The sequence below is a fragment of the Balaenoptera ricei genome, chromosome 3 (assembly GCF_028023285.1).
Source record: "Balaenoptera ricei isolate mBalRic1 chromosome 3, mBalRic1.hap2, whole genome shotgun sequence".
Classification (NCBI taxonomy): domain Eukaryota; kingdom Metazoa; phylum Chordata; class Mammalia; order Artiodactyla; family Balaenopteridae; genus Balaenoptera; species Balaenoptera ricei.
Genome location: NC_082641.1, coordinates 176,465,678 through 176,479,103, shown reverse-complemented (window position 1 = coordinate 176,479,103; position 13,426 = coordinate 176,465,678). Strand labels below are relative to the sequence as shown.

Here is a 13,426-nt window from a genome sequence, read left to right as displayed (position 1 = left end):
TGATTACCCCTACCTCTCCCCTCTTCCCCAGCCCGTCCTCCAGACAGCAGCCAGGGGAGTTCCTAGGACACACTTCCTGCTTTAAACCCTTCCATGACTCCCTATTGCTCCCAAGACTAGATCCAAGCCTCTAAGGACTTTCTTGGCGCCAGCTCTGCTTCTTTTGCAGTCTCATATCTACCTGTCCTCTCTGCTCCTTGCACCATTAACGAGCATCTCAGAGCATGCTGCTTCAAACCTCCAGGTGTTTGCACGCATTGTCCTCTGCCTGACAGGCTGACTGCCCCGACACACTCTTGCCCTCCAGGGTTCAGCTCTGATGCCGCTGCTCCAGAAGCCTCCCCCTGCTCATAACTAGGGGTCAGGAGGCTTTTGGATCAGAGACAATTTTCGGGATTTTGGGTTTTTTTTTCAGTTTTTTCTTTGCCTTTTTTTTTAACATCTTTATTGGAGTATAATTGCTTTACAATGATGTGTTAGTTTCTGCTTTATAACAAAGTGAATCAGCTATACATATACATATATCCCCATATCTCCTCCCTCTTGCGTCTCCCTCCCACCCTCCCTATTCCACCCCTATTTTTTTTTTTTTTTTCCTTCAAAAAGAACCTTTATTCTCTTTATAACAGCCTCTTATGCTCTCATGCTTTCTTGCCAGATGCCTTTGGAACAGGTGCTTTCTGGGCTGGAGCTTTCTTTTTTTTTTTAAGGATTTTTTTTTTTTTAAATTTATTCCTTTTTGGCTGTGTTGGGTCTTCGTTTCTGTGCGAGGGCTTTCTCCAGTTCCGGCGAGTGGGGGCCACTCTTCATCACGGTGCGCGGGCCTCTCACTGTCGCGGCCTCTCCCGTTGCGGAGCACAGGCTCCAGATGCGCAGGCTCAGTAGTTGTGGCTCACGGGCCCAGCCGCTCCGCGGCATGTGGGATCCTCCCAGACCAGGGCTCGAACCCGTGTCCCCTGCATTGGCAGGCAGATTCCCAACCACTGCGCCACCGGGGAAGCTCCATGGGCTGGAGCTTTCTGACCCTTCTGAGATTTTGGAGGAGGTGCTGCCTTCTGGCCTACAGCTTTCTGGGCAGGAACCTTCTGGGCTGGAGCCTTCTTACCCGTAGCGGTCATCTTTTTTTGCTGGAACCTTTGCAGTAGCTGCCGTAGCTGCCTCCTTAGCAGCAAGTGCTTTCTTAGGAGAAACCTTCAGGAGAGCTGCCTTTTGAAGTTTCTTAACTTCAAGCTTGATTAGTCTGTTCCTCATTTTCCTTGCCTTCATGACTTTATAACGATCAAAGTCTGTCATCTTGGCTTTCTTTTCTCCGGCTTCAATCTTCTTGGCCCACCTTGTGGTTGCGCACTTTGCCTTGATATCTGCCTTCTCCCAGGCTTCTCGGACATACTTCTGGCGGGCACTGTGTGGGAACTTGAGGATGAAGTCAGTGAGCTGCATGCATTTGAAAGGCATAGCCTGTCTCCTTACTTGAGTGCAAGGTCCATCCACCAAAGCCCTGTTCTGATCAATCACATCTATAATCGCGACCAGCCTCCCGGCATGAGGCCCAAAGGAGACGTAGGCCACCCGGCCAACCTCCACGAAGCGCCTGAACACCATACTGGCGGCATACGGCAAAAAGGAAAGACCACCCCATAATTGTGTTTTGTTTGTTTGTTTGTTTTGGTTTTTTTGGCCGCGCTTTTTTGCCAGGCTTTCGGGATCCTACTTCCCTGACCAGGGATCGAACCCGTGCCTCCTGAAGTGGAAGCACGGAATCCTAACCACTGGACCACCAGGGAAGTCCCCAGAGATGATTTTCTTCTAGTCAACACACACACACACACACACACACACACACACGATTTGTAAAATACAAGAGAAGGCATTGAGTACTACACAAAAGCTTGGCCGCTCACCCCAGGACCTTTTTCTCCAGGGAGGTCCCTACCCTCTGGGACAGCCCAGGGCACTCCTGGACTGGGAAGAACTGAGAAATCCTGGGCTTTGAAAAACGACTGCCCCTCCCCCAGTGGGGAAGGGTGAGGCAGGGACCCCAAAGGTCCCGAGCTTGAACCCTGCCCCTCTTCTTTACCTGCAGCCCCAGTCCCCTCCCCTCCTCTGCCCGGCCAGCCCTCAGCTCCCTCCTCCCATCACCATTTCCGGAGGATTCCCCACCTCCACTCTGTAGCGCAGCAAAAGGGGAAGTGGGGTTGGGTGGGGAAGTTTCCAGGGAGGTAAATTTAGGTCAGTCCCACCAGCAGGTCACACCACCAGTGCTCCCACAGACCCCTGGGAGACTCAACCCAGCCTGTCTCCTGCTACCCCTGCCTCTCAGCCCATAGCCTCACCGGAAGAGACAGCAGGCAGGCTCACTGCCAGCAGAGCGGAAGCACATCACCCAGATTCCAGCCCCAGCTCAGCCATTCACAGGCTGTGTGACCTTGGGCAAGTGCCCTAACCTCTCTGTGCCTCAGGTTCCTCACTTGCAAAAGCATAGGAGTACCCATCTCACAGGGCTGTTGAGGGATCAGATGAGTTCATTTAAAATAATGACTGGGGCTTCCCTGGTGGCACAGTGGTTAAGAATCCATCTGCCAATGCAGGGGACACGGGTTCGAACCCTGGTCCGGGAAGATCCCACATGCCGCGGAGCAGCTAAGCCCGTGCACCTCAACTACTGAGCCTGCGCTCTAGAGCCGGTGAGCCACAACTACTGAGCCTGCGTGCCTAGCGTCCGTGCTCCGCAACAAGAGAAACCACCGCAATGAGAAGCCTGCTCGCAGCAACACAGCCGAAAATAAATATATAAATTTATTTTAAAAAATAAAATAATGCCTGGCATGTAAATGCCCCGTGATGGTTTCTGGCTAATGTTATTATTATTATTTTTTAAATTTTTATTTATTTATGGCTGTGTTGGGTCTTCGTTTCTGTACGAGGGCTTTCTCTAGTTGTGGCAAGCGGGGTCCACTCTTCATCGCGGTGCGCGGGCCTCTCACCGTCGCGGCCTCTCTTGTTGCGGAGCACAGGCTCCAGACGCGCAGGCTCAATAATTGTGGCTCACGGGCCCAGTTGCTCTGCGGCATGTGGGATCTTCCCAGACCAGGGCTCGAACCCGTGTCCCCTGCATTGGCAGGCAGATTCTCAACCACTGCGCCACCAGGGAAGCCCTAATGTTATTATTTTGAATAAGCGAGAAACGGAGGACAAGCCCTGCATTTGAGAAGTAATCAGTAAATGCCATTTTCCCCTCCCCAGTCTTCCTCTCTTTCCTCTCGCTGCTCCTGCCCCAGGAAGCTCTGGAGGCCAAGCTCAAGGTCTGAATTGATCCTTCACCTGCTGACCTTCAGCCCCGTCTGTCCAGCAAAGTTGCTCAGCGGCCTCCCTTGCCTGGGTGCTGAGGGTGGTCCCTGCCGTTTGGGGGCCCATCCCCCCTCCTCTTGCCCTCGCGCACAGAGGCAGGCAGCCACGGGGCCTCCTACCACCCCACACCTCTACCCTGGGCTGACACCAGGGACACGCAGACAGACACAAGGAATCTCCAGTGCATGCCTCCCACGGACACCTGGACATCTGTCCAATCCAGCCCCTTCCCTCCCAACCTGCTGGTGCCCTGCGCTCCCCACTCAGGGACACCCAGCTGGCTACCAGGCCACAGAGGGACATCGTGCTAGGTGCACCGTCAAGGCCTGTCCTGCAATCTCCCTCCCACCCCCCTCTCCTTCCTTTCCCCAGTCCCTCCAGCATCCAGATACCCTCATCTCAGAAAACAGGCCCCTTTCACTCTGTTCTCTCCGTGGACTGCCCATGCTGAGCCCCGTGACCCTCCAGATTGCTAATCAGAGCATGATGCCCTCCTATGAAAACCGACTGTGGTTGCAGGAAGTCTGAGCCCCAGGGCCCCCAAGCCTGAGTGGACAGCCTCCCCCAGGCTGTCCCCTTGGGTCACACTGGGCTTTTGTTTTCAGTGGAACACCCTCTTGCCCAGCCCTCTGCATCCCTGCCCACCTGCCCCTTCAGCTGAGGGACATTCAGTCCTTGGGAAGTTTATCCCGACCTCCTAGCCACATCCTGGACATCCTGTTCTCACCCACACCCCACACACACACACCCACCCACCACGTTGACCTGGAATTACCAAGGGGCCTCATTAGCTTCAGCTCACAGGTCCCAGAGAAAAGCCCCTGCAATTAACACTGGCACCAAAACCCCAGAGCGAGGAAATAAAAGGGTTGATTGGAACGAACCATAACTTTCAAAACAGAGTCCAAATTATGACAAGGAATTCATTCATTTTATAGTGAACAAGATGTGGGTTATAACTGAATCTACAGCTAATTCTTGAAACAAATTCATTGGGTGCTTTTTTTTGGAGGGTGGGGCATTCCCCCCCATGAATTTGTATTTAATAATTCACATGTAATCTTCCAATAGCATTATGGAAAGAGTCATTTTGGGGGAAACAGACACACACACACACATACAAAGAAAACAAAACAAAAAAACACTTGGAGGGTATGGTGAGTTGAATTGTGTCCCCCCCCCCCAAAAGATAGGTTGAAATCCTAACCTCCAGTACCTGTGAACGTGACCTGATTTGGAAATAGGGTCTTTTAAAAAAATATTTATTTATTTATTTGGTTGCTCCGGGTCTTAGTTGCGGCTCGTGGGCTCCTTAGTTGCAGCTTGTGGGCTCCTTAGTTGTGGCATGCAAACTCTTAGTTGTGGCATGCATGTGAGGTCTAGTTCCCTGACCAGGGATCAAACCTGGGCCCCCTGCATCAGGAGCACGGAGTCCTGACTACTGCACCACCAGGGAAGTCCCTGGAAATAAGAGTCTTTGCAGATGTAATCAAGGTCATCCTGGGGTAGTGTGGGCCCTGAATCCAATGACTGGTGTCCTTATAAGAGAAATTTGGATACAGCAAAACACACACACAGAGAAGTGAAGACAGGCAGAAACTGGAGCGATAGTGCTGCAAGCCTAGGAGTGCCGGCAGCCACCAGAAACCTGGCAGAGGCAGGAAAGATTCTTCCCTAGAGCCTTCGGAGGTAGCGTGTCCCTGCCAACACCTTGATTTTGTTTGTTTGTTTGTTTGTTTTGGCCGCACTGTGAGACTTGCAGGATCTTAGTTCCCTGACCGGGGATTGAACCCGTGCCCCCTGCAGTGGAAGCACAGAGTCCTAACCACTGGACCGCCAGGGAAGTCCCTTGATTTTTGGATTTTGAACTTTCAGAACGATGAGAGAATATGTTTCTGTCTTTAAGCCAACCAGTTCATGATAGTGTGTTACCGCAGCCCCAGGAAAACCACACACAGGTCTCAGGGTCTGATTCATTTGGCGTTTGAGTCATTCTCCCTGGAGCAAGCCAATCCTGTCTTTGCCAATGGCCCCCTTCTCCGTGTTTAATTATGTCTTGGACTGAGCACCAAGTCTTTCTCTGTCAGTGACTTATCAGCATTTTTGGTCCCTCCCTACGGCCTCTTCCATCTACCGATTGCAATCTCACCAGGCTGCAAGATTTGTCATATCATTTTGCAATCGACTTGCATTGTGTTAGCATTGTGTTTTTGTGGAATGTTTATAATATCCCACAACCAGAGAATGACTGATTCCCACCCCATCCCCCCAAAAAGTCATGTTCCATGGGTGTGGCTCAGTTCTGGGAAAAAACTTGGAGGTTTGAGTGGGGACCAATTTCCTAAATCATCAATTTAGTAGGAAACAGTTTCCATATTGTGACAATTCTAATGCCTCTCCACATTTCAAAACTACCCTCCTTGAAGATGTGACAGCTCTAGGGATCTCCCCAAAACTGCATCTAAAGAGATGGATGATGCAAGTGCTCTTGGGACGACTAGGAACACAAACGTGGATCCCTACTTCACACCACACCTCAACATAAATTCCTGACGGATCAAAGTTTTACATGGGGAAAATCAGATCATAAAAGCACTATGAAGAAAACACATGCGGACTTTTTAAAAATAATAATTTGAGAGTAGGTAAGGCATTTTTTTTTTTTTTTTTGGCTCTGCTGCGAGGCATGTGGGATCTTAGTTCCCCGACCAGGGATTGAACCCGTGTCCTTGGCAGTAAAAGTGCCGAGTCCTAACCACTGGACTGCAGGGAATTCCCTGTAAGGCCTTTCTAAGAAAAATAAATTAAACATAAAAACCACAAAAGAAAAAGGTGGATAAGTCCAACTTCCTAAAATCCAAATAGACTTGTGGGGAGAAAACATTATAAACAAGGTAAAAATACAACTGGGGGGGGGGTACAGATATATTTATAATAGAATGCTACTCAGCCATAAAAGAGAATGAAATAATGCCATTTGCCGCAACACGGATGGACCTAGAGATTCTCATACTAAGTGAAGTAAGTCAGACAGAGAAAGACAAATATTATATGATATCACTTATATGTGGAATCTAAAATATGACTCAAATGAACTTACCTAAGAGACAGAAACAGACTCACAGACATAGAGAATAGAGTTGTGATTTCCAAGGTGGTGGGGAGGGATGGATTGGGAGTTTGGGATTAGCAGATGCAAACTAATACATAGAGACTGGATAAACAACAAGGTTCTACTGTATAGCACAGGGAACTATATTCAATATCCTGTGATACACCATAATGGAAAAGAATATAAAAAAGAATGTATATATACGTATAACTGAATCGCTTTGCTGTAAAGCAGAAATTAATACAACATTGTAAATCAACTATATTTCAATAAAGTAAATTTTAAAAAATGCAACCAGGGTGAGTGTGGATATTACAGCTCATATCAGAGAATAAGTAATTTCCTTAATATTAAAAAGAGTTTCTAGGTGTATTTTATCATAAGTTTTAAAGCCTCTCTAACTAAAACAAAACAAAACTAAAGAAAAAAATTTTTTCCAGGAAAAGAATATAGAGATCCACCTTTTAAAGACTGATGGACTTCCCTGGTGGCGCAGTGGTTAAGAATCCGCCTGCCGATGCAGGGGACACGGGTTCGAGCCCTAGTCCGGGAAGACCCCACATGCCGCGGAGCAACTAAGCCCGTGTGCCACAACTACTGAGTCTGCGCCCTAGAGCCCGCGAGCCACAACTACTGAAGCCCGTGCGCCTGGAGCCTGTGCTCCGCAACAAGAGAAGCCACCACAATGAGAAGCCCGCGCACCGCAAGGAAGAGTAGCCCCCGCTCGCCGCAACTAGAGAAAGCCCGCGTGCAGCAACGAAGACCCAGTGCAGCCAAAATTAAAAAAAAATAAAATAAAATAGAAATTAAAATAAATAAATAAATGTTATAAAAAAAAAAAAGACTGAGAAGATGCTCAGCCTCACCCCAAATAATAAAAATGCAAATTAGAACTACAAGATTTTTAACCTCTCAGATTAGCAAAGTCAGATAGTGCTGCCATTGTGGAGGGTGGGAGCCTTGCTGCAACAGCTGTCAAAATTCTACCCTCCCACATGCCCTGACTAGCAATTCTACTTCTAGGAACTTACGATGATCTACTCACCCTGACTCATCATCACCTCTGCTCCAGGTTACTCATTACACCGTTACTTCGATTAGAAGCAAACCTCTTGTCCATGGATAGGGGACTTGTTCCCTTAAAAAAAACATGGTGGTGATAGCTGCCCAACTCTGTGGCTACAGTAAAAACCCTCGACTTGAAGAGTGCAAATTGAGGAATTGGATAGCATGTGAATTATATCTCTAAAGCTGTTCCATAATAATAATAAAAACAAAACACTCACTCCCCCTTTCCAAAAAACAAAAACAACAACAACAAAAAAGAGACTTCTTTATGTATTGATATCAAAGAACTCCTAAAAGTATTAAATTAAAAAACAAGATTCAGGTGCCTCAAAAAGTTCACATAGAATTACCATGTGAGCCAGCAATTCCTCTTCTGGGTCTATACCCAAAGGATTTGAAAGCAGGAACTCAGTCAGATAGTTGTACACCCATGTTCATAGCAGCATACTTTACAACAGCCAAAAGGTGGAAGCAACCCCAGTGTCCACCAACAGATGAATGGATAAACAAAATGTGGTCCATCCATGCAATGGAACAGCCCGGAAGAACCTTGACAACATCATGCTCAGTGAAGTAAGCCAGACACCAAAGCACAAATACTGTCTGATTCCACCTCTAGGAGGTCCCTAGAGGAGTCAGATCCATAGAGACAGAAAGTAGATGGTGGGGGCCAGGGGCTGGGGGAGGGGGTGGGGAGTGAGTGTTTAATGGGGACAGAGTTTCAGTTTGGGAAGATGAGAAAGTTCTGGAGATGGATGGTGGGGATGGTTGTACAACAAAGTAAATGCGCTTAATGCCACTGAACTGGACACTCAAAGTGGTTAAAATGGTAAATTTTATGTTACGTCTATTTTAACCTCCATTTTAAAATATCAAGATGCAAAAGAATGAATAACGTGCAAGTTATTCTTTCAAAATAAAGAAAGAAAAGAAAAGAAGATGTTCGTTTCTACACAGAGACTGTTTCAGGAAGCTGAACCCATGAATTGAGCCGCTGGGGGCCTGGGAGACAGACATGGTGGGAGAAATGTGACTGTCATAGGAAAGCCTTGGGCAGCTTTTGAATGGTAGATATTTACAGTCCCAAAGGGAAAACGTTTTAATCAGAGATTGTCATCTCCTATTTGAAAAACGCTTTTAAAATAGTACTCCTGGGAATCCCCTGGCGGTCCAGTGGTTAGGGCTCCATGCTCTCACTGCCGAGGGCCCGAGTTCGATCCCTGCTCGGGATCCCGCAAGCTGAGCGGCGCAGCCAAAAAACAAATGAAATAAAATAAAATAGGACTCCCAAGTTCCTCCTAATCAAATCCGAGAGAGGGGATGGTGTCTTCGATCGGTGGGTATCGGCAATGAGGGCTCCCGTCCTGGCTATGTCACCGCGGGCAAATCATCTCCCCTCCCAGGAGGATGATCAACCATCACGTTTTGCTCGGGACCATCCTGATTTGAGTCCAGGCACCAGGTGGTTGGTCCCAGTACCTCAGGGCTCAGGGGTTTTTATTTGCTGAATTGCACAGACCTTGCGGACATGCAGGTGAGGATGAGGGGAAATAGCAAGCTTCTCAGGTGTTCTCAGGGTGTTGGAGGACCAGGCAGGAGTCAGTAACCAGGGCTTCCTGTGAGCGGGAAGGTAAGGGTGAGTGGTGAGTGGTGCACACACAGTAGGTACGGGGGTCCTTTCCCTTGTCTCACCGACAGCGGTCCAGGCCAGCCCTGACCTCCCAGAGGACAGAGATGAAGGGGGAAGGAGAGAACCAGCCCTGGAGGAATGGGTGAGTGGAGAGTCTGAGTGAAGGAAGATGAGGGTCCTCTGTGCCCTCACCCACCCAGCAAAGGGAAAGAAAGCTGATAGAGAATAAGAGATCTGAAGGAGCTGGCTTCCAAGACAACTCCTCCCCGCGGCTGTGTGGCCTTGGGCAGCTTCCTGCACCCCTCTGGGCTTGAGTCCTCATCTGTGAAATGGGAATTTTCACTGCACTTGTTTCACAGACAGGGCTGCATAGGTTCATTTCTGTAAACCTCTCAGCACAGCGCCTGGCATCAAGCTGGCCATGGAACTCAAACCGCTTAGCCCGGGGCTCCGGGAGCTGAGAGGGCCAGACCGGTGGCGGAGGTAAGCTGGGTGCTCTGAGCACCTACTCTGGGCAGGTGAGGACACAGGCGTGGAGCCAGGAGGGCACTGCGGTGGGGGTAGAGGGGAAGCAGCAGGATTAGAGAGGAGCTGGACGCTGTTCTGGGCGGGGGAAGAGGGTGAGATCCAGCACCTGCTGGGCAGGGGAAGCTAAGGCTGCGGTCTGTCCTCGCTCAGATGCATGTACACAGGCACCCCCAGAAACCTAGACAGACAATGGACACACAGACACCCCCAAAGATGGACTGACACACAGATGGACACACACACACCTAGAGACACACCCAGACAAATACACAGAGACGCACAGAGACAGACATACACATACACTCCCAGACACACAAGGAAACACAGAGAAACACACAGAGATTTAGATGGACCTAGAGACACACAGACACATCCAGACAGGCACAGGCACACCCAGCAAGTGCTCTTTCTAAGCCTTTCTCAGGCAAATTCCACTTCTTGCCTTGCCTCCCTCCATCCTCTCTGCCTTTAATGAACATTTATGAAGGACCACTGTATGCCGGGCCCTGTTCTAGGTGGCACAGGGTGGGTTTGATTAAGAACCAAGGGAGCCACATAGACAAGCAGGAAGAGTATTTCAGCAAAGGGAACAGCCAGTGCAAAGGCCTCTCCTGTCCCCCATCCTCCCCCATCCCATCCCCTCCCCCAGCCCTGACTCAAGCCATTTGGAATGGGGGGGCGATACGGGGAGAGTGGTCCCCGTAGGATCCCCCTACCCCAGTTGGCCTGGTTATCTTCCATTCCATAGAAGAGGATGCCACGGGGCTCAGAGAGGCTGTGTCATATACCCGAGGTCACACAGCACAAACGTGGGCTCAGAGCTGCCTGAATTGAGGGCCTCTGTCCTCAGGGAGAGAAGCCCCCTCATTGAGGGCAGGAACCTTGATGGGCAAAGGCTGGGCCAGGGAGGCCAGCCAGTCACAGGCCTGGGACGACAGTCCGCCACGGGCCTGGGACAGCAGACACCTGCCCAGTGTGAGGGGCTGGAGTGAGAGTCACTAAGGTGGACACTCCAGGGCACGGAGAGGCAGTGACAGACAGAGAGACATCTGGGACTTCAGTCCCTGCCCCACCAGAACAGGGGAGCAGCTGCCCCTGAGACCACTAGAGGGGGCAAAGGGTCCCAAGGAGTGGGTGATGGGGACACAGAGCAGGGGTTGCGGGTCTGACCTGGATGGGTCCTCAGGACGCTGATTTGGAAACTGCGTCAAGATAGGAGGGGGGGGGGGACTTCCCCGGCAGTCCAGTGGTTAAGACTTTGCCTTCCAATGAAGGGGGTGTGGGTTCGATCCCTGGTGGGGAGCTAAGATCCCACATGCCTTGGGGACAAAAAAATCAAAGCATAAAACAGAAGCAATATTGTAACAAATTCAATAAAGGCTTTAAAAATGGTCCACATCAAAAAAAAAAAAAAAGATAGGAGGTGGTCTGACAGTGCAAGCAGGTCTCTGGATGGGAGGTTGGGGCTCTGACTGAGTCTCCTATTGCTACAGTAACAAATCATCACAACATGGCGGCTTAAAACAATACACATTTTACCTGATAGTTCTGGAGGTCAGAACAAAAATGGGTCTCACTGCGCTAAAATCAAGGTGTCAGCAGGGCTGGATTCCTTCTGGAAGCTCTTGGTGAGAATCTGTTTCCTGGCCTTTTCCAGTTTCTAGAGGCTGCCTGCATCCCTTGGCTTGTGGTCCCATCATCCACGTTCAAAATCAACAGTATAGGGCTTCCCTGGTGGCGCAGTGGTTGAGAATCTGCCTGCCAATGCAGGGGACACGGGTTCGAGCCCTGGTCTGGGAAGGTCCCACATGCCGCGGAGCAACTGGGCCTGTGAGCCACAACTACTGAGCCTGCGTGTCTGGAGCCTGTGCTCCGCAACAAGAGAGGCCGCGATAGTGAGAGGCCCGCACACCGTGATGAGGAGTGGCCCCCGCTCGCCGCAACTAGAGAAAGCCCTCGCACAGAAACGAAGCCCCAACACAGCCAAAAATATAAATAAATAAATAATAAAAATAAAGGAATTCCTTAAAAAAAAACAACAACAACAGTATAGCATCTTCCAATCTCTCTCTCTCTGACTCTCCTCCCTCTCTCTTATAAAGACCCTTGTGATGACATTGGATAATCCCCCCATCTCCAGATCCTTAACTTAATCACACATGCAAAGTGCCTTTTGCCTTGTAAGGTCACATATCCACAGGTGCCAGGGGTTAGGATGTGTGGGCATCATTATTCCACCTAGCACAGGGCCCATCGTCCAAGGTCCAGGGTCCAGCCTCCAGGCCTGGCCACGATGGCCCCGGGGTCTGGAAAAGGCCAACGTGCTTGGGACCAGACATCTGACTAGGGGGTGCAGAAGGGACAAAGAAGCCCTCAGCTTATTACCTGGATCAGGGCTTATCAGCCTCCCCAGTCCTACTTTCCTGTCCCGCACTCAAGCACAGAGGGTATGAAGGTGTGGAGGGGAGGAGGAGGCAAGGAGCTCCCCCTGCCTCCCTAGGGTCCCTCCCTTCCCACCACCCAGACACCCTACATTGGACTCACCAGCTTAGAAATGGCTCCATCTCCCCACTCCCACCAACCAGGCCCTGGCTCCTCTGATTCCCACAAACCCTGGCGATTTTACCACTAAATCCCTCCAGAGTTCTTCCCTTCACTCCTGTCTGCAACTCCCAGACCAGAACCCAGCCACTCCTACTGCCGTCTCATTTTAAATGACTGTGCCTCTCCCCAGAGAACCCTGGAGGGCCTTTAGTGACTGGTCCTGCCCCACTGTCCTCTCCTCACTCACTGTTGCACCCTAACTCAACTAAATCTCCCACCCACTCATCTCTCAGGTTACAGATATCACCTCCTCCTGGAAGCCTGCCCTGAACACTCCATGCTCACAGATGGAGTGGGCTGGGGGGTGGGGACAGAAGGGCATGGAGTAGCCAAGAAGCAGCCCATCTGCAGAAGGTTCAGCCTGCATCTCTTCCTGCCAGGCTGAGCCCTTCCTCCAGCCTCCCCACCTTTGCCCATGCAGTACCTCCCACCTGAAATCTCTCCCTGACCCCGACCCACCCAAATCCTCTACTGAGGACCTCCCCTCCACATCTCCAGGAATCTCCTGCTTCTCCTCTGGGGTCTGGACCACCCCATTCCACCATGTCTCTGGTGTCACTATTAATCCAAATGGCTGCCACGTTCTGAGCACCCCCAGGTGCAAGGCGCCGTATACCACAGTCCTAGTCACAACGCTGAGAAAAGAGGCTTTATCGTTTGCCTTTTCCCTATGTGCAAAGGAGCTCCTGGAGGGCCGGGAAGAAAATAAAAGGGTGAATGAGGACAGAGGGGTTCTGAGGGCCAGACTGAGAGCTGAGGGAGAAGGACGCACACATTTGAAAAGAGAAAGAATAGCCCAGCAGAGGGAACAGCAAGTGCAAACAGTGGGAAACTGGATCAAGACGGACAGCTTCATCCACACTTGCAGCAGAGGTCTCTGCTGCCCTCCCCCTTTCTACGTGTGGAAATCAAATCTCAGAGATGTGAAGCAACTTGCCTAGCCAAAAAAAGCCCGGGCTTCCCCCACCTTGCCTTGAGTCTGCTTCAGGGAGAGACATTGTCCAAAGGTGAAGCCACTTGCCCAGACGACGTGGGGTTGGCCAGCGGCTCTGGAACCCCCTTCCCTTCAAATGGCGACAGCTGGGCCAAGAGTCCCTTAGGTGCCGCTCAGGTGCTCACAGACCACCTCTGCCTGA

At 50.4% G+C, this 13,426-nt stretch overlaps 1 pseudogene; it reads right to left on the bottom strand.

The window, feature by feature from the left end:
- Positions 1-593: 593 nt before the first annotated feature.
- LOC132364086 (large ribosomal subunit protein eL14-like) lies at positions 594-1,622 on the bottom strand (annotated as a pseudogene).
- Positions 1,623-13,426: the final 11,804 nt, after the last annotated feature.